Source organism: Cyprinus carpio, unplaced genomic scaffold (genome assembly GCF_018340385.1).
Source record: "Cyprinus carpio isolate SPL01 unplaced genomic scaffold, ASM1834038v1 S000006742, whole genome shotgun sequence".
In the NCBI taxonomy this organism is placed as follows: domain Eukaryota; kingdom Metazoa; phylum Chordata; class Actinopteri; order Cypriniformes; family Cyprinidae; genus Cyprinus; species Cyprinus carpio.
This window is the reverse complement of record NW_024879341.1, coordinates 1,300-22,539: the sequence shown is the minus strand read 5'-3', so window position 1 is coordinate 22,539 and position 21,240 is coordinate 1,300. Positions and strand designations below refer to the sequence as shown.

Sequence of the window (21,240 nt, the reverse complement as noted above, 5' to 3'; positions counted from 1 at the left end):
TTTCCATCAACTATGCCAAATTAAACCAAGCACACACAGATTATATTAACGTAAAATATGTATATAAATGCTGAAATAAATAGTGAAATAAACAGGGGATGGATTTCTTTCACTTGATCAATTCATTTATAGTAATTTTAAACGAAAAATATCAAACATGTATAAATAAAATATTTAATAAATATTTCCACTTAATTTAACACGTAAATGACAAATAAAGATTGTTGTGAATACATGTAGGCCAAATGCAAACGCGCGCGTTCAAATCTATCAACCAACTGATTGAAAAGATCCGAACAATTCGGTTCAAATGAATCGCTAGCCGGTTTCGCAGCTTCGGTGAGGACCGTACCAATGTGTGTCCACAGTGGGGGGTATTTGTCGGTTAGCGTTGTCCAAAACCAAAAGCAAACATGCTTTGAAGCTGGGTGGAGTTGTTTACTGTAAATGCCACTGTATAGAATATAAACACTCAATCTTATAAATAAGCGATATTTTTGTCCAAGAACATGACGCAGCCGTCAGCCCTACTAATGTATGGAAGCGACTATTTGACTCTATGTGATAAAGGACGAGTGTTTTGAATACTTGCAAGGTAACATGGACATTTGATGTGTTTTATTGTTTTGCACAACGTGTATTGTGCTTGCATGACTAATAGTAAATATTCTTTGTTAAAGGAGTAGTTGCTATCCAAATCGCGTATGGATGTCATGTAAACAGGAAGTGTCATATTTCAACTAATACTCTTGCGCTTCTCAAGTTTTTAGGAATTTTATGAGAATGCAACTTTCAGTTTGCATAAGGATAGTGATGCATCACTATAATTAAAATTATGCAGTTGCTTTTTTCAGTCATTTAATGTTAGAATTAAAGTTGCATTCCCCTTTTTATATCATATTGGTCAAATGTCTGATATAGAAGTATGCATTTGTTTTCCAGCTGCAGTCCACATGAATAACCTGAATGATCCTCAGGACTGGAATATAAGGCCAGAGAGGGATGGTGGTGGTGACAGCAGCAAGTGGGAACTATGCCCTCCTGGTGCCCATGCTGGGACTCGCTGCCTTTCGTATGTACTACACAACACTGTTGCTTCAGTAGCATGTACATTGTGATCGATTGCATTTTTATATTTTATTTTTCGTTGTCTTGTGTTATGTCTTAGGATGGATCTGGTCCAAAGAGTCTCAAAAGGAAATCGAGGAGGCCAAGGTCAAGTACGAAAAGAGCATAGAGACGATCCAGAAGGACCTGGATGTGAAATACCGACAGACGCTCTCTGAAAGCCGCAGAGAAACGGCTCAGCTCGAGCTTGATCTAGAGAAGGAAAAGCTGCGGGTGCACGGCTACCGTCAAGCCCTGGCTTCCCAGAGTCGGCAGCTCGAGGAGGAACGTCGAGGCATGAGGTTGGAACGTGACGCTCTAGAAAACGAAAAATCTAGATTGCGTTACGCAGGACCTGGTGGCGCCCTCTTTCACGAGGCCCTGGAAAAGGAGAAAGAGCGAGAGCGGAGGGCTTCGCTGGCTCTGAAGGACGTAGAGTACAGGTTGGTGGAGAGGCAGAGGGCCTTTTTGCAGTATTTTGGTGCCCCGTGTGAGGAGGGGTGGAGGTGGAGAAGGACCTTCTGGTTCATACGGCTAAAGAACCCCTTCTTGCACATCTGGAGATGGAGGACGGTCTCAGGGATACTCTTTAAGAATGATCGCAGTTGTGCTGAGTATCTCAACACAGATGAGCGCAGGAATGGGAGTCTGATGTGGCTGTATCTCAAATACTGGAGGCTGCAGCTCACTCTTCAGTCACACCAGAGAGCTGAGGCGGCTATACTCGGCGTACAGACAGAAAGTGACACTGGGAGATCAGAAATTAATCTGTATCACTAAAATGATGTATTAAGATCTCATTGTCAATAAAGTTAATAAGAATCAATTTTGTAATATTATTTTTCGTGGGAGAGCAACTTAAAGGAGTAGTTTACCCAGAAAGGTAAATTTGCTGAAAAGATGTAGATGAGTTTGTTTGTTCATCAGAACAGATTTGGAGAAAATGTAGCATTACTTGCTCACCAATGGTTTCTCTGCAGTGAATGGGTGCCGTCAGAAAGAAAGTCCAAACAGCTGATGAAAACATCACAAGTAATCCACACCACTCCAGTCCATCAATTAACATCTTGTGAACTGAAAAGTTGTGGATAAACAAATCCATTAAGATGTTTTAACTTCACACTGTTCATGGTACTTCTACTTATCCATACGTCATCCAACTGACCCAAATTCTGACATTGTTTGCACACTGATGCCAGAACAGCCAATCTTAGTGTGACCTTTTCCTGGTGTGGATAGAAATACTCAAATTTTATATTCAGAGGGAATAATATGTTTATCACAGATTTAATTAACATTTATCCATCTAGACTCTTTTATAAAAGGTGGCATAATACAAAGCAAAATACACAGTTTGTCACAGAGACAACAACATTCATAATGCACAACGCCGGGTGAAATGCAAAAAAAAAAGAAGAAAGAACCACTTAAATGAAAATCCCTCATGAATTATTAGCAATGCACTGCAAAACATTCTTAAACAAATAAAATCAGGCCAGCTTATGTCTCCAAAAATGGGGTGGGGATTTAAATAAGCTTTACATTTGCAGAACTGGTTTGACCAGCACTGAATAAATAGTGAAGGTAAAAAGCCATGAAAAGATTCACGAGGGATCACAGCATTATATCAGTCAGTCTGTTCTGATCCTTAAAGGGAAGGTAAGTCAATCTTACATATTAGATGAAGGCCTGAAAGAATTTAAGTCTAAGATAAAAAAAAAATATATATATATACACACACACACACACACACACACACACACACACAGTATGCATACCAATATGAGTTGGGTAAAGACCAAAAAGCCACACCTAATGTGTAGGAACTTGTTGCAAGAAATTTGCTTGCAGTGAAATCTGAATGTGAAAGTGATGTGACATTCGTGAGGATGTTAAAATATTAAGTTGATGTGTTCTCTTCTGACTTGTTTATATTTTCAATACAGTCAAAATGAATGATCTGAATGCACGAAGGAATCAGATGAATATAAGAGCAGCTGGAAATGGTGGGAGATGATAAATGTACTGGAACTGGCCTCTGCTGATTTCACTGTCTGGCTTAGCATTTTACCGTAAGCATTACATTTTGTATTAATATTGTTATTTCTGGCACTAAATCATTGGCTCAAATCTTCTAGAACACAAGTCATTTCAACTTGTCTTTAGATGTAAAGAAAGACTGTCAGCTTTCTGCATATTCTTTGCTTCTTTACAGAGTGGGTCATGCAAAGGAGAATAAGAAATGAAATGGACTGCTTGAGGAGAAGCATTGAGAAAGACAGAAGGGAGGACAAAGCAATGGCTGTGATTCCCGAGATCCGCAGGTTGTTACATGATAGACAAGACATCATTTGCAGCAATACTGTCCCATATTTTGCTCAGCGGACAAGAGAGCAAGAGTTAACCATCCTGGCATGCAGTGACCCTTTCGCTCAAATCAACTCAATATAAAAGCTGATCTGCCTCAAGGTCCTTCCAGCATTCTAAAACCTCTGCTCAAGAGCCACAATAAACACCTGTGTTGAAGACTGGCAGAGAAAACCTTTAAAGATTACTTAAAAATGAGCAAAAAATAATCGAATTGCCACATAAGTTTATAAGCAATAATTTAGGAAAAATTCAGGCTAGTTTGACCCAGTGATACACTGGACTTATGTTTTGTCTGTTATGTTAATTGTTAATGCCAGTTTGTATGTGAATTGTTAAGTTCAGTGATATTGGGTAATGGTATGAAAGGTGTTATGAAACTGAGCTGAACCCACGCAATCTTGTACTAACCGCATAGTAATTTTAGTCGGAGTGGCCTCCACATTGACTGTGTTATACAGTTTTGAAAAAAAAATAAAAAAGCCTGTCTGGTCTGTTCAAAGTGCAATATCAGGGTAGCACTCACTGCCATAGTTAGTTTAATCCCTTTTGCAAAAATCTAAATTAATGGCATTCCATATAAGGATTAATTTGTTATTTGAATTCAATTTATTGAATAATTATTTTTGACAAAGCCTGTTTCCCAGAACTCATCAAATAAAGAAAAACCTCACCTGTAAAGACACATGACAAAGCAGAAGTTTACAGATTTAAAACTGGTTAATGGTGTTAAGAAATAATTGTACATTTGCATTGTCAAACCAGATGCAACTTCACTGCCATACAAAGAAAATATTACAAAATCATTTGACACTTTAACAATGCATTTTAAATTGCATTCAATATATTTCATATTGAAAATATAAGGTCCAGTGAATCTGAAGTCCTGGATCTATTGTACAAGTACATTGTTTTGGATGAAAAAGTACAGGGAGAGAAATGAAACTATAATTCAGTCTCAGTCTTTGCTACATCATGAATAGTGTAAGGAATTTTTGTAAAAAATAATAACTGATTTTCATAATTAATCATTAATGTTCAGTAAATACGTCAAAGCACAACAATATATTAGCAACAGTACATGTATCTGTACCAAAACGAATAGATACACGACTTTTGGTACAATGATACCAGTGATTACAAAAATAAAAAAAATATTTTAAAAATCATCTCCCATACTGAACACATTTGTGCTGAAATTGATTAATCAATAATCAATAAGCTTATTCAATTAAATTTTAATTAAATCAATCAACTATAAGTTATTAACATCCCTAATCTCATTATGATCTGGTGATCTGTAAAGTCATACTTGAACAGGGATGCATTAGTATTAGCATTAGTAAGTTTTTAGGCAACTTAATTTGTAAACAGTGTTAAAAATCCTTGAGCTTCAGTTTACTTTGTTAAGGTTTATGTCTCAAACTTCTATAACTGTTAATGGAACATGAACAAGTTAAAATAATTTGTATTTTTAAAATGTAAAAATATTCAGGAATTGTACCTGAAATAATTGAGGGACAGTATTATTTATAATTATAAGTAAATACAGAAGTGTTGACAATATTACAACAAACAATAAGAAATTACATTTTTTTTAGTGTTGAAATCTGTAATGACGCAAAGTGTTACATACAAAAAAGTGCACCGTTTAGATCAATTTTGTACTGAAGGCGATGTTCCCATTGTTCTGGTTGCTTTTGAATGTAAGCATCAACATAACATAGGTAAAATTTGCATATCGTTTCTCAAAGTTAAACTCACATTTCATAGTGCCAGATGTTACTAAGAAAAACTTGCTTTCTCATATGACCTTCTTTACCTGCTCAGCAATAGGTGAAATAGAAATTTGAATTGTGAGAACATGAGAGAATGACTAGAACAAACCTCTTGACTGTCAGAAAACCCCTTTGGTGCTTCACTGTGACAGACTGCATGTGCAGAAATTCCTTTTTTCCTGGAGAAAATTAACCACATCATACTTGGGTTTTAAAGCTATTGTCAATCTTAGATTACTGCTCGCCACATATCAGTGTAACTGAGAAAACTAAGTACTAAAACAAAGAAGATAACTAAGCACATTTTACACTTTTACAATGGTCACGACTATCTTTGTTATTTAAAACCCATTTTAATAGCAGTGAATGAGCGTGAAATGTGTGCAAACTGCAGTGGAACCAATGCACACTAACACTTTTCTATCAATGGCAAACATGTGTGTACATGAAATGAATCTCTTTGTCAATAAAGTTACCACCAAAGACTTAAAATTAATATGTTTTATATATAACAGATATATTTTTTATTATTATTGATAACTTTTTTTCGGCAAGGTCCAATATCATAAAGGAATAATCTGGCACAAACAAATCAAAAACTGTATGGTGTAAAACATACATTTTGTACGATGCACTTATGCACAAGAAAAGGACAAGCAGCAGCCAATCTTAAATTGACTCTTTTTCTGGTGGTCGGATATTGAAAATATAAGGTCCAGTGAATCTGGAATACTTACATTTCATATTCCAATATTTTAAACTGTGGGTACAATATATTAATCTGAAAGAAGCAAATCATTCAAAACCCTTAGCATTGTACTGCAAACACACATCTTTAGCAAATAAAATAGAGCAAATCAGGCCATCCATTGCTCCAAAAGGGAGTGGGAATTTAAATAAGCTTTGCATTTGCAGAACCAGTTTAACCAGCGCTGAATATATAGTTGAGGGAAGACAGCCCCAATGAAAAGATTTAAAAGGAATATCAGCATTATATCTGTCAGTCTATTCTGATCCTTGAAGAGAAGGTAAGCTGCTTAAACATACTGTAATATATGTAGGACTAAAATAATTTAGGTGTAATATACAAAAAGATATATCAATATGAGTGGGTAATGTAAAAATAAAGCCACCACACCTGTGTAGGAACATATTGCAAGAAGTTACTTTCCATTCTGTTTTTCTTTCTTGAAACCAACAAACAAACTCATTGAGCTGGTGTTATTCTCTAACTGATTTGCTCTCTTCTGCAATGTTTGATCTTATCTACTACTTTAACTACCTTACTGTCTGTGCTAAAATAATTTCAGTACTTAATCTTAATATAATTTAGGCATGATCTTTTAAGTGATTAAATGTACGATATCCAAACAATTAATTTATGTCATTAGGATTTATTATGATATGTTGAACTATAAAAGAGCAGAACCAAGTCAATAACAACAGCATATTCTAGTTTAGTGGTAATATTTGTATTTTAGTTTTACCAAATAAATACTGAGTATCTGTTAAGTATTGTCAGTGTAAACTGACGCGTGTAAAATGATTTAAAAAAAAAAGGCATGCGCATACCAATATGATTTGGTTAATGTGAATATAAAGCCACCACGCTTTTTTTTTTTTTTTTGCAGTGTTTTTATTTCTGGTTTTTTTATTATAAGTGGTGCTTTACAGTTAACAAATTAATACTTCTCTTCAGCATTGTATATCGATGTAGTCTTCACTGCTTTAGTTGCTTTTGTTAAGAATTTTTGATTATTTATTTAAAAATTCACAATTTTGTAAAAAAAATGTCACAAAAATTTTTTATTCTTTATTTAGGCATTTAAACAATTAGTTGGCAAAAAAGGGGTTCAAACTTTGATCTAGTTTTCATAAGGTTTTGGATGAAAAAAGGTGGTTTCCATTTTTTAACGGGTTTTCCCTCTATCAAAAGGCCCTTTTAAAAGGGATACCCCCCCCCCCCACCCCCAAAAGGGAAAAAATTCCAGTTTTCCCAAACCTTAAAAAGCTTGTTCTCTTGGAACACAATTTAAGTATTTTGGATGAAAACGGGAGGCTGAGACTTCCTTTGACCCCCAAAAAATAACAGGTAAAAGGCCCCGGAAAGTATGAAAGCATGTAAATATCCACCCATCAGTGATTCAACCGAAAATTTATAAAACAGGAAACTTTTGACCCGAAAAACAAAAAAATTCTTTTTCAACAATTCCCCCTCCCTTGCTCCCAAATCAAGCTGCCTTTTTAAAAAATTGGCGTTGGGGGGCTACGTTTTCTTGTCACCCCGGGCGGGCGGCACGTTTGCTTTCAAACCAAAGTGAAAACTTTAAAAAAAAATGTTTTGGGGCCCGGGCGCAAAAGAAGGCAAAACCCTATATGCCAAAAATCAAAATGGTGCACAAATATCAAAAATTGTTTTCCCGAAGGAAAACAAAAGCTTTTAGGGTTTGGGAAACGACAGGGGGTAGGAAAATGAAAAAAATTTCATTTTTGGGAACCCTTTAACTCTTTAAGAAATCCCTTTTTGAATCTTTTAATGTTATTCATGATGATTTGTGAAATTTTTGCTGAAAAAATGAACTTTTTCTGTGGATGCTCTTTTTAAATCACAATTGTAAAAAAATTGAAAATATTACAAAATTATTTTAAAATGAACTTGATAAGACTTCACAGACTTAGATCAAAATGTAAACTCCACATATCACGGGTTTTTTTACACATGTACAAAAAACTAATCAAAATTAAAAAAAAAATCTGAAGTCATGGAACTTTCACACCATTAGTCTTTTACCACTTTACCTCAAATGCTCATACCTTCTGTTTAAAGGGTCATTGATGCGATTTCAAATTTTCTTTCCTTGGAGGTTACAAACTCTTGGTGCATAAGAAAATTGTAAAAATCAAACCGCCCCCTAAACCCTTGTTTAAACCGCCCCCACTGTCTATGTCATTTTTTGGGAAATTTTCTAACACCGCCCAAAATTTTCCGCAAAAAAAAAAAAGGCAAACTTTTTTTCTCGCGTAGTGTTGTTTTTGCCCACCCCTTTTTGGGCGCTGTGTGTTTTGTTGTGGCGAAACTATTTGTTTGTTTTTAAAGAGGACACAACTAGAAATCAGTGGTTAAATTGTATTTACAAAATTTTCCAGAACAGTCAACCCAAACAATCAAGTGGCAGTGCTTTAAATTGAGGACTGTTTCCCCAACCCGCAATCGTTAGCCTTTTCGCCTGGCTCAAAGGCTGTTTCTATAAATTTTGGGGATTTTTTCCCAAATTTTCAAGACCCCCTGGCATTCTGACTCACAGCTTTTTGTTTCTCCAAACACAAAAGCAGATATGGTTTATGTTTATGCACTCGATAAAAAAATGAGAAAAAGACATTATAATCTTTTAAACATAATTATGTCCCCATGGATGCAAAAAAGCCCCGTTTGTAATGGGTTTTTTTTGGTTTTTTTCCATCGTGCGGGGATGGGCCCCTATGGAAGGGGCAAACATTTTTGTCACGTTTTTGGGATTCAGCCAATCACATTGCACTGGATAGCTGGCCAATCAGAGCACACCTCCTTTCAAACGATGACTTTTTTAAAATCGGGCGTTTCAGAAAGGAGGCCGAGGGGCAACAAAAAGTACAGTTTGTAGAAAATAAAGATTTTTTTTTAAACCTTAAAACCCCCAAAAAAAAGGGATTAAAAAACACAAAAAACAGCATATTGACCCTTTAAGAGGGTTGTTATCGATTATCTCTACTTAGTCTGATTTTTGAAAAAAATTTCAGGGTCATTACAGTATGTTTTGGAACATGCTTTCCCCCTTATTCATATTGGTTTTAATATAATAGTTTATAAGAAGTATGCATTTTTTTTTTTCCGTGCGTAAATGAAAACCAATGATCCCGGACGAATATAAAGGCCAAAGGGAGGGTGATGGGGGTGGGACAGCAGGGGGAACTATGCCCTCGGCCCCTGCTGGGACTGCTGCCTTTCCTTTTTTACCCTTAGGGGGCTTTTCTGGTTTTATGTTGGATTTTTAACCCTTTTCTTTCTTTTTCCCGTGCCCTTTAGGATGGATCTGGTCCAAACAGTTTCAAAAGCAAATTGAAAAGGGGCCCAAAGGGCTATCAGAAAGGTTGTAACCAGAAGGACAAATGAGGGGCAAAGATCAAATTCCAAACAAAAATTGGTTACCAGAAAGAGCAACTTGAGAAAGAACGTTCCAACATTAGGTTTGGGAAAATTAAAGTTTAAAAAATTTACAAATTGTTTGTTTCAAAAAACACCCGTTTTTAAAGGTTATATTAATTTAGGGAATCAATTTTGTGTTATGGTTACTTGGGGAAAATCAAATTCAAATTTAGTTGTTGTTCCATTATGTTTATGCTTTTACCTTCGTTTTGGTTAATTGATTACTTAAAGTTTTATTTTTAAATGTTCGCGGTGGTTCCGCCTCCTTCTTCCTTAAACTTGTACAGTGGTGCCAGTAAGTTGTTCTGAAAACTCCTTGCATCTCAAGTAAAAGATACACCTGTTAAAAGGCTTGTCAAGACATGTGTTAAAGCTTGGGGGGATTTGTGCTTATGGTGCGATTCAAACAGCTGGATCCACTGTCGTACCGTTACTCATTTGAATGATCAGATCTACCCTCTACAGTTATGCCAAGTCCAAAGAGGATGTACAAGCAATTGCTTGTTTTAGGCTGCCCCTGACTGCTCTTCGGTAATGGGCCCTCATTTCTCTCAATTAAAGCCAGTACACCCGGCTCAGTCTAATCAGAGAACTGTCAAGTTTCCTGCTTCAACAGATAAACACAGAATATGCAGATCTTTTCAAAAAAATAAATAAAAAAATACTAGACAAACAACACATACGTTTAGTCTTTTAAAAAGCCTTTATATATTTAAAGACGTTTTTATATGTATATATTTCAATTAGGCCTAATTAAATGCAACGTTAGTATTAACACCAGCTTCAGATAATAGATTATGTATATGCAATTATATGTAAGTATAATAATAGATATGCAGTATAAGAAATAATTATACTTATGCAGGAGATGGTGCCCAAAAAAGAAACAGAATGGGGAACCACCTGTAGAATAAATGCAGATGAAATAAAATAAAGCGCCATAATTTGAGCATTGTTAGATGCATCTGGCTTTGTTTTCTTGACCATCAAAAGCTAAGCTTTGGTGTATGCGAATTCCATTCTGTTTTTATTAGCTTAATTGAAAAATAGTAATAATAGAAGAAATGCAGCTTTAGAGATTCAAACAAGCTTCAGAATGCTGCAGTGAAAAATATGACATTTCTTCGCATGGATATATATCAGCATCTTAACAAACGTCCCCCCCCCCCCCCCCCCCCCCCCCCCCAAAAATGTCGAGATATACCGACTTACTATGTTATTTTTGCTTCATGCCCGCTCTGCCTTGTTGTCTTCGCATCAGGTGCCTGCTTGTAGTTCTGGCGCTTCTTTAACATGACTTTGTTCCATCTCTGTTGCTTGTAGGAAATCAAGACGAGTTATTAGATGCCAAAACAAAAATCAGACTTGCACTGGAAAAGACAACAAAAACCCAGATCGCCTGCTGCAGAACATTCTAACGATCTCAAATGTGGCTTCTCTACATCCATAACCACTGATCTCAGATGCTCTCCTCCTTTTCTTTTTTTATGGCTCATCCCCAAAAGTTTCATCACTCATCCAAAGAGCCTCACGTTCATGCCATATAAAAAAAACAAAAAAAAGTGTGTGAATTAACTTTTTACTTACAAAACAGCCCATTTTTATTCTATTGCTTCTTATTAGTTTATTGCCTGCTGATTCATTGAACGTTATCCACACAGCAGGCTTATGAATGATCCTCTTGTACAAACAGATGTGACTTATGCAGTAAAAAATATTAATAAGACAAAAACTACCGTTTGTGTAAAATACAAACTACCCCCAAAAATAGGATAAATATGCACAGTAATGGGTGAACGCTTCATTATTTGTAACAGAGAGAATTGCCCTTGTATTTAAGAATTGTATTGTAGTATGAAGTTGTAATGGATGAGTGAGACATTGAAGTGCACACATTTATTGCTAATTAACTACTAATGTAGTAGCGTGGGTTCTGAAAAGAGCCTGCCAGAAATCTTGCGGATGTGCCAAACAGCTACAATTATGCTGATATCAAAAAGATTTTTGAGGGCACAACAGTTGATAAGTAAAGTTGAATTATGAGAAACACAAGTGAAATAATGACAAATTATTTTAAACATTTACCAAACCAGTTGGTTCAGACAATATTTTATAGTAATTTTAATGCTGATAATGATCACAGTGCCCTTTTTCACTTGAAATGATTTTGCTCTTTTGTTTTCTTGTGTAACAGATCCATACAAAAAAGTGGCGAAAGTGGATTTTATATGAGGAATTCAATTAATTCAGAACATTTCAAGTATATAGCAAAAGGATAGAATATAGCCATCTACATACTGCAAGAATAGAAGTTTATTCCACTTGTTGTTCAACTGTTTTGAAAATTATAATGAATAGGCTCTTGCCTTCAACTTAATATTATCAGGACTAGCTGAAGAGTATGTTGGTCCATAAATAATAGTGCCCCGCTACAGTGATTTAAATGTGCATCTGTGATGCTTAGTGTTAATACATTAAAAACAAAAAAACATTGTTTAGCCAATCATAGCGGTGTCATGCTCATAAAATAATTTTTAATACAACTTAATTTGTAATTTAAGTTGATCACAATTTAATCAAAAATATTGGTAAGTTACTAATTATCAAATGCTTTCTCATTCAAACAGCTGAGATATATTATGATACAGAAAGACAGCAAAATAACCTCTTACATTATCCAAAGGAACATATCTTACTGACTTCAGCCGCGAGCGTGTTTAGATCACCTGACAGCTGCTCAACTATTGCTAAAATTGCTTCGTCTAGTTGGGATGTCACATTATGTACGATTAAACAAATTATAATGTTATTAACTGCCCTCATTGTTATGGAATAATGTTCCTCATGTATGTGGCAATTACAATATTTTGTTTATCTCTAATGTATTTTATTTTAGGGAGGATTAGGCCAAAATCAATTGCACCATAAAGCTATACTGACAGATGCACAATTAGTGCCTCTTTGCCAGCCATTACTTGGACAATGTGCACTGTAAGAAATAAACGTTTCTTGTTCGTATTTACAGTATTTGACATGATGTTTAGCGCCACAAAAGCATCTTCAATGATATCAGACATTTCTATCAGACTCATCGGGTGTTCGTACAGAGAAAAGAAAATATAAGATTAGCTTTCAAATCGAATGGGGGCCAGAAAAGGGTTGAAGTGTGTTTGAATCAAAGAGATACCAGTTTATTTAAGAATATAAAATAGCAAAAGTATGAATAACAAAAAGAATATTAGTCTGGAGCTATTTACTACACATCCAAATAGATCTCCACTCTCACAAAACATTGTTGAAACATCAATTCACCTTCCCATTTAATATTTGCAATTTTGAGTTTCAGACCTCAATAGTTTGATGATGTGTTGTTACCTCAGAGACCTTTAATGCATTCTTTAATAGATTCAAAATATTACACAGGTTTTCATCAGAGCGTTTTTTCTTTTCTTTGCTGGTTGCAGCCTAATGAAACCCGAATCTGTGGCAAGAGCTCAGACGAAATGATCAATGCAAGTCCGGTGCTGTCTATTTCTGATGCTACTCGTCTTCTCAAGCATTACGCAAACAGAGGATCAAAACGCACAGCGATAACATCAACTGATCCATCAAGAGCTGTTTTTTTTTTTTTTCTTTTTTTCAGCCGGTAGAGGAGGGTACTGATATCAGCATCAGCCTAAATCATTTTAAGATTTCTTTAAAAAAGATATTCACCGACAGGCAAAATCACACTAGGAGTAGGCGGTAGACCAACATTCTGTTCACAGTATGTTTCCATTGCCTGAGTATACAGTCAAATCCTCTCATTATAACAACAGCGTGTCTACACATGTAAATAATAGATTGATTGCAAAGTGTAGAGAGATTCATTGTTCAGAAACAAAACTCGCTCTTGCGCTATTATAATCCCATTCACATGCTGAACTTTTATTGTTGGCCACATGCACTATGCAAGTTTCGGGAATGGGACCATTTGATAGTTATACAGGATTCACTCAGTCATAGCAATGCCATGAATACTGATACACTATAACAATGGAATTGGACAAAATATGTGAAAATGTGGCATTAAGGCTACAGCAAGCTTCAATCATTTCAAGAAGCCACGCTCAGTGATTTATTTCGGACACCGGGCTTGTTGATACGCTATTGCACAGATTAGATGTTTTGTTTCCGGTCAAGAATTAGAGAAATTTTTCATGCCGTTATCACTCGCAGGGTGTGGCTACTGAATGGCTCCTCACGATCTTACCAATAAGACCATTAGAAAGCTGCAGGCTCATGCAGAACGTCCGTTTGATTCTGACTAGAACCAGAAAAAATTGAGCAATAACACCACGTCCTCAGGGCCTTACACTGACTGCCAGTACATTAGGCTTGATTTTAACGTACTTTTACTCGTGTATAAATCACTCAATGACCTAGACCAAAATATATTGCAGTATGTTCAATGAAATAAAACCTAACCGACCACTCAGATCATTAGGCTTGAGTCAGTTAGAAATACAAGGGTTCACACAAAAAAAGGGGAGTCCGCCTTTAGTTACTATGCCGCCCCGCAGTGGGAATCAGCGGTCAGATGCGATCAGATGTGCCTAAAAATTAGTCACATTTCAAAATATCGACATAGCAACTATCTGCTTAGCTGTTGAATGTTGAATGAGCACTGGCGATGTAGCGAAGGGATTGGACTGTATTTTACTATTCACTGTTTCTATGTAAAATCACTTGCGATTTTTAATGTTTAGACCTTTAAATAGGTCAATTTTTAAATCATTTCCAATGTTTTGAAAATTTGCCTGTTTTTATGTTTTTAAAATTGTTTGTTTATGCTGGGATTATTTTTCTTCATGATGATTTTACTTCTTTTATGTAAAAGCACTTGAAATTACCATGTGTACGACAATGTGCTATATAAAATAAATGCCTTGACTATTGTATAACATATAGTACAAAAACAACAAAATACAAATGCACTAAATAAAATAATCTAATAAATGCATATTAATGCATATTTACAATAAGCAGTTAACTCAAATAAGTATTAAATAATAAATTAAATAACTAGAGAAGGCTGAATTGTTAATTTCTGAGCTTATGTCTGGCTTTCTGCTTTTGAGCCCAAAGGTAGATGATTTCAGACCTTGAATATTCCAACATGAAATAAATTAAATGCCTTGCTTTTTTTTTTTTTTTGTTGGTCCATAGTGCGTACCTTAGTGTTGGCATGCATAAGTATTGTCCTATGAAGAAGAGTGTGCAGACAAGGATTGGCGTTTAAGATGATAATTGTTATTGAAAAAAACAACAAAACAAAAAAAAAAAAAAACATCCCACAATCCTGTTCAATGTGTCCTCTAAACAAATTTGCAAATTAAAGTCCACGAAAACATGCATAGATTCACTATGATAGTGTGTATGGCCAATTATTTAAAGCCTATATAAGACTCCTCTAAATACCAGTAACATGTTACTGTATTTTTTAAAATCTTTTTACATGAAATTGATTCTCGAATCTTTATTTTTTTTTTTTTTATTTTTGGCTGGGGGGTGGGGGGGGGGGGTAAACACGGATATGATAGATTTAAAGGGAAGCGCGAGTCGGTTAAACTGAATCATTACAAAGAACCGGGTTTCAAATGAACGATTCGTTTCAGGACATCACTAGCTGGCATGCGGATCTTGTTCCTCATTCGGAGCCGATCCGCGCTGACAGTCTGCAGGTGCGGGAAGATGATGCATGTGAGGATCCGCCGGTCGAACCGATTCACCGGACAGACTTGTGAATAGTAGGTACAATAACAGACAGTTATCTTTGACAAGAATATGACAGAGCTTCATCGCAGATCCTCAGCCGGTACCGGAGGCACTCCGCCCGGGATCAGCCGCTCCAGCGCCGCTGGGTGGCATGGAGGTGGAAGAAAAAGGCGGATTATCTCCAGCCGGCGGGATGGCGGTTGTCTGCTGTCCTTCACCATCCTTTTCCTGGCGTGTGTGTGTGGATTCATCTCCAGACTGTTCGCGGTGATCCGCTTCGAGGACCTCATTCATGAGTTTGATCCGTGGGGAGGAACTTTGCGCCCTGAACTTTATCGCACTTTATTTCTTTGAAACGCCACTTTAAATCTCTTAATAACTGTGAAAGTCATCTTGTATTTGATCTCTTGCTTTAACTGTCAGAGCTGCCAGTAAAGTGAGTGTTTACAGAGACGATCAGTACTGAGGTTTTTGCCACAGATGGTGAGCTGACTAACTAGACAGCTGATGTTTCAGAGCAGCACCATTAAAACAAAAAAGCTGTTTTAGTTCAGCAGCTTTCTGTTCTGTGTTCAGGCTAAAGAGAGCAGTGGCTGGCTCTCAAAAATCTAGTGTGGCTGGCCTGTGTGCACTTACAATTTTAAGTGTAAACTTTAGTGATTGTGTCTTCACCAGACGTACGTATTTTTGGTCTTGTGATCTCTGATTATGTGATATCAGCTTTTCTGATTTGACCTGCAACACACTGATGCCCAGGTGTACCTGAGGTCTCAGGTGTGTTTGAAGCACAGGGTGTTCTGGATGTTTTAAGACGCTTTTCTCAACATTGAAAATGTCAGCTATTAATATCACATAATTTCTTTGTAAGGGCTTTATTTTATTTTATGGTTTTATTGATTGATATATTGTTTGATTTTTTTGTCTGTTTGAATTTTTTGTGGGAGTTTTTTTTTGGGTGATTTTTTGTTTTGTTTATTGTTATTTTTGTAATTAATATTTTTATTAAAATATTTTGTTTACACTAAAGAAATTGTGATTTTTTTTTAACTAACAATTGAGATATAAACTCACAATTGCCGAATAAAAAAGGTGTCAGATTTGTTAGAGATAGAAAGTTGCAATTATCTTTATATATATATTTTTAAGTGTGAGTTTAATTGAATTGTGAGATATATAATTATGAGGAAAGGAGTAAATATTGCAAGGTGTAAACTCATAATTCTAGGTAAACGTTGCGAGATGTAGACTCATAATGAGCTTGCATGGGCTGGTTCATGTCAGATTCAGCATCCGGATGGAGAGATTTGATTCATTTTCATCTTGTCTTTCTGTTCATCATACATGCACACTGAAAATGATTTGCTGGATTTACTGAATAATTTTTGCAAGCCACTTTGTGTTCTGTGGTCTTTTTCTGCAGTTTTCACATGGAATTTTAAGTAATGTTAATAAAGAAACCTTGGCTGTTTTTTTGTCGGATTTTGTTTTTGGATGCCAGTTTTTATGATTCTTTATGTTATTATTTGGTTTGTTAAGCCAAAAATGAAAATTATGTCATTAATGACTCACCCTCATGCGTTCCAAACCCGTAAGACCTCCGTTCGTCTTCGGAACACAGTTTAAGATATTTTAGAATTTAGTCCGAGAGCTTTTCTGTCCCTCCATTGGAAACTGTATTACGGTATACTGTCCACGTCCAGAAAGATAAAAAAAAACATCTTCAAAGTAGTCCATGTGACATCAGAGGGTCCGTTAGAATTTATTGAAGCATCGAAACATTTACAGTTTCGCGTAAGAAAAGAAAAAAAAAAAACTTAACAAATGGGTTATGACTTTGATTTTAAGCATTTTCTTCTCTTCCGGGTCTGTTAGGGTGAGCGCGTTCACAACACTGCAAGTGATGCCGCTGACGTAAGACACTGCTGGACGTGGTTTTCTTTTGTTATTGGGCGCACCAGAGACCCACGTTCAGCAGGGTCGTAAGTCAAAATGGTCACAGGCAGTCGCGTTCACAACAGACCCGGAAGAATGGAGGGGACAGAAGATAGGCTCTCTTGGACTAAATCTTAAATATCTTAAACTGTGTTCCGAAGATGAACGGAGGTCTTACAGGTTTGGAACGACATGAGGGTGAGTCATTAATGACATAATTTTAATTTTTTCGCTGAACTAACCCTTTAATGAAAAATCTGTAACATAGTTTGGTTAAAATTTCTCAATGTTAGTGTAAAAAGCACTTTTTACCCTGTCAAAAACAGCTCTTTTTTAGAACAAGCCATTCTGTAGCATTTTCCTTTGAATGTTAATGAGCTCTGCTGACCCCGCCCCTCAATTCCAGCCTCTCTCAGAGAGATTGTTTACTTTAACCGAATTCATCTTGAAACTTGCTAATTAGCACATAATTAGGAAAGGCAATTTGCAAAGATTCATTAAAAAAACCTTATCCTCACTTTTTCTGTATGTGAAGCTGGACCACGAATGATTTGCACATAGATAAGACGCATTTAGTTAAATCGGGCGCGCATTCCCTTCAGAAACAAACGTAATCCACTGAATCTTCAGCGGCTCAGATGTTGGAAGTAAATGATGACTGGTATGTTCATTATTACATCAGAACACAAACAGAACACCTCAGTCTCTTAGGAGTCATTCTTGTCTACATCTGCTCCGGTGGTGAAACAATGGAGGACTGATGACAGTCATTCAGGGCGGGTCTTAGGTAAGACACCAGTGCAGTCTGTTCTGGGCAGGCTACTGTCAATCAAACTATCATGGGAGGGGCATGTCTGTGTGACGTCACAAAGACCGGCATCTGAGATTGGCTCGATTTGAGAAAAGGGTAAAGATTTTAGTAGATAAAATAAAAAAACAAATGTAATGATAAATGTAATTTTTTTTTTATGCTGCAGCATTACATATACCAAACGTCTGCTCATAGCTGTTTATGTCTGCAGAGGATTTACATGTTCATTTTAAATTTTTATTTTTTTTTTTTTCATTTCAGTTCTGATTGAGCTCATATTCCTTTCCAGATGTTCTTAATAGATTCTGTAATGAGATGAAGTGAAGTGGAACAGATTGTCTGCTGTTATTGTCTAAAACTAATTGAATGTGTTTGGTGACTCAGACTCAGAAAAGTTGTTACATTTCGATCAAAGAAGGCATTGAATCATTTGCAATAAGACCATGGGAACGTATTAAGAAACGTAAGTCTGATATCATTTTGACTTTTAAGGCCATAGTATCTTATCTTTCTCAAAATGAAGCATCATTACTGCATTTATCTCACAGCTAATGATCTTGATTGACTGAGAGGAAAACACATTCTGGTCAGATTCTGGTGTTTGTGTTCACACATGAGTAGAGGAGACAGAACGAGACGTAGACAGATGGAGAAAGCGCTCTGGCTCGATCTTGCGGTTTGTTTGCTAAACATCCAGTTCCTCCTGCTGCTCGGCGAGACACAGATAGTTAACCAGTATTGATTAAATAGCTGTTAGAAACACCAGTGCGGTCTGTTCTGCCTGATAACACACAAATATGGATTTTCTCCATCATTTAATCCAGTGAGTGGTTGGATTTAATTCAAACAGTAGATTAATAAAGTAAATCAGGTCAGAATGTAAAAGACCTGCTTATAAGATACATTTTAGTGTATAATTGCTGAAGTATTTATTGCATGTTTCTCCTCAGTAATAGAATAAGCTCCAAAGCACTGCTGCTGTTTCACTTATTTTGGGTGCATTTCATAAATGAGGTTTCATCATGGAGCAGGTGCGTTGCACAAAAGATTAATTATGTCTCGTCACGGTCATTATAGAAACATGTAACCGTTACGATCCCAGCAGCTCTTTTATGACAAACTTAATGCTGAAACCGGTTTATTGTGAGGTTACAGATTATAGACAGTTAATGGCAGTACACACTGTATCTAAAACTTTTAGAAACATGTAACCGTTACGATATGCATCTTGGGACTTGGGTCGTGATTGACAGCACACCTCGAGTCTGTTTGTTTGTTGTTTTGGCTCCTTCAAAACAGCACACTCTGTCCTTGCATAATCCAGTTCATATTATTTGATGAAAATATAAATATTTATTAGATTACTGTTTTTTTTTTTGCTGAGTGCTTCATGAATTTGTTTTATTATTCAGCAGTTTTTAGGATCTGAGCAGTGCACAGCTTTTCACGTTTGAAAAAAATATATACACACGTTTTAATTTTAAAATAAAATCAAATTTTTTAATATAAATTTCATCTAACTTTTTTTTTTTAAAATATAATGTACCTCTTTCTTTTCACATAAATTGCTTTTTTGTGCATGGTATCCAAACAAAAATAAATAAATAAATTTATTTAAAAAAAAAAAAATAATATTTTATATATATATTGCTTAAAGCAAACCATGAAATATGACACACAATCATTATTACATCACTTAATATAAAAAAAGAACATTTTAGCAAATTAATTACCATTCAGAAACAGACTTTACTGCCCTCTTTCAACATGGAGTTTGAAATGTAAAAAAAATTGAGTTTGACTTTGGAATTCTGGATCTGGAATTCAAACTCTAACTCAATTCCAACTAATTCCAGATCAAGAATTACAAAGTTCCAGCAGAAGTCAGTCTCTCAGAAATCATCTGCTGCTTTGTTGTAATGTAAGCAGCTTCTTCTGAAGGGTTTGGAGCATTTAAACTAACACTGAGGGTAAAACCCAAGTGTTTGTTCATCTGCGAGCGGCTCTGGGTTTGTATGATAAACAGCTTCATTAGTCTCTGTTAGCAGAAACCCTCCGGTGCTTCAGCGATTGATTCTCTCCTCCAGAGCTGTGTCTGAAGAGCTGTTCGCTCATTCTGAAGGGAAATGAATCACTCTTAGACTGAATCCTCTTATGTTTGTCTTTGCAGTTTCTGACTGAAACAAACAACAGCATAAAAGTCATCAGGTCTGTTCAAGAATCATCTTTGTCTGCTAAAACATCCACAGATGAATTAATAGTCGTCATGCAGTGAGAGTCTAGAGCTATAAAATGAGTATGTTGAGCAGCTCAGATCATTTGAAGAGATTCTGTCCAGGAGAAAGAATTAAGTCGTTAACTAGATGTTCTATGTTTTGTGAGCGTTTGTTTGTCTCTCTTTGGCAGAGACATTTGAGAGTCTTTTTTTCTGGCATAAACACTCGTCTAAGTCAGGCGGCTGGCACTTTTTATGTCCATGATGCTCTGGCGAGTGTGTGTGGGTTTGTGAATATAATGACATCATCATCCTTATCTCTGGTGGCTCACAGACTGCGTGTTTTGTCAGTGCCATGTGTTGCTGGTTGGCAGACTGTCAGTCAGACACAGAGACATCAGACTCAGCCGGATCTGATCCACACGTACAAGGAAACAGACAGTGGAGATTCCTGGAGTAAAGTCAGATCAGTGCATGCATGCTGAGATGGAATGGATGATTGTTGATGGAGAACAGAATGGAGGGTCCAGTGAAATCCATTTTATTTGATCCAAAATTCCGTTTGACTTTTTCCAAATTTAGAATTTTTCAGGGTCCCGTTTTAATACTTTAATTAAGTTTCAATGATCAAAATGCATGTCTGATTAATTGAAAATCATGGAACTTGTATGGTTTAACAACATATAACATATAACAACATATAATGGTAAAAATGTGTTTACTGTTGATTTTTATAAAACATTAATGATGAATAACTATGAATGGATGGAAGACATATTTGTAGTTCTGTAGTTCAAACAGTGTTCATGGTGTCCCGATGACAAGGTCATGGGATTGATTCCCAGTGAATGTATAACCTGATCAAATGATCAACCTTGAATGCAATCAGGTCTGGAATGCAGTCTGCCAAGTTCATGAATGTAAATGCATAAAGACTGATGATGACAGCAGAGGGGATCTGAAGAGATTCAATTATTTTTCTCTCTAAGAAGCATGAAAAGGAATCGCTGAAAGCGTTTTCCTCCTGCTATGGTAAATGCTTTAAAAAGTATTATTTTAGAGAATCAACACACGCTAACTCATTTGTCAT

General features: G+C 36.0%; 1 long non-coding RNA gene and 1 pseudogene across 1 annotated transcript; both read left to right on the top strand.

Moving 5' to 3' along the window:
• The first annotated feature begins 510 nt into the window (after positions 1–510).
• On the top strand, positions 511–1,933 carry LOC109085161 (annotated as a pseudogene).
• A 301-nt stretch (positions 1,934–2,234) lies between these two features.
• Positions 2,235–3,531, top strand: LOC122144629. The gene is made up of 3 exons (XR_006159783.1): positions 2,235–2,766; positions 3,054–3,179; positions 3,323–3,531. It is a non-coding gene; the product is annotated as an uncharacterized LOC122144629 (long non-coding RNA).
• The last annotated feature ends 17,709 nt before the right edge of the window (positions 3,532–21,240 follow it).